The 841-nt window shown below is 61.4% G+C and overlaps 1 protein-coding gene across 1 annotated transcript in view; it reads right to left on the bottom strand.

Annotated features, from left to right (window-relative positions):
• Positions 1–800, bottom strand: part of SEC14L5 (SEC14-like 5 (S. cerevisiae)) — a 40,249-nt gene extending 39,449 nt beyond the window's left edge. Inside the window, exon 1 of the mRNA XM_010840433.1 lies at positions 543–800. The gene's annotated coding sequence lies outside the window, so the exon portion shown is untranslated. The remainder of the gene's footprint in view (positions 1–542) is intronic.
• Positions 801–841: the final 41 nt, after the last annotated feature.

The raw sequence follows: 841 nt of genomic DNA, 5'->3' as shown, positions 1-841 counted from the left end.
TCTGGACCCCCCCCACACACACATCTCCCCAGCTCTCAAAGCAAGGGGGCCAATGTGAGCCCCAAGTTACTTCCAGCCAGACCCCCAACACTTGCCCTGCCCATTACCCAATGCCCCAGACCACACTCGATCCTCAGGAGCAATCAGTATCCCCCAAACTTTCCTCCCTTCTCGTCCCGTCATGCTGGGGGCCCCAGTAAACTCCCATAAAGCCACCCAGCTGGAAACATGCCCACGATTCATTCGCCCATGCACCCCACAAGAATCATTGCACTTGCGCTCCCATTTTCCTCCAAAATCCCCTAACATACATACACAGTCTTCACCAGATTTCTCACGCACTGTCTCTACCACACAAGCACACACATGCAGGACTCCCTTCCCACACTAGAGAGCCCTTGCACACGAACTCAACTTTGCACACACACCCAGCTCCACACGCACAGTTCCCTAGATGCGCACAGACGTTCACACACATGCACACACACAAACGCAAACGCACGCACGCATGCACACCCAAGCCCCCCAAAAGCCCAACTCACCCTCGCCCTCGGAGTCTCCGGTGACGCAGACCCGGGGCTGAGCCAAGCTGAGCCCACCGGAGTCCTCCGCCGCCGCCTGGCCCAGAGCGCAGCCCCTAGGGCGGGGCGAAACCGCGATCGCCAGACCCTGAAGTCCGAGCCAGCGATCGCTGATCCCGGGCTATCGGGTCTTGTACACCCTGCACCCTCCGGGTTGTTCTGGGAGGGGCCTGCTGGGCGGGAGCGCTCCAGGACCCAGGACAGCGAAGATCCCGGCCTGGCCTGGCTCCACCCCCGCCCCACCCCCCCGACTCTGCCCC

The sequence above is a fragment of the Bison bison genome, unplaced genomic scaffold (genome assembly GCF_000754665.1).
Source record: "Bison bison bison isolate TAMUID 2011002044 unplaced genomic scaffold, Bison_UMD1.0 scf7180017864144, whole genome shotgun sequence".
Classification (NCBI taxonomy): domain Eukaryota; kingdom Metazoa; phylum Chordata; class Mammalia; order Artiodactyla; family Bovidae; genus Bison; species Bison bison.
The sequence above is the reverse complement of the archived record's forward strand: the minus strand, read 5'-3'. Positions and strand labels throughout refer to the sequence as shown.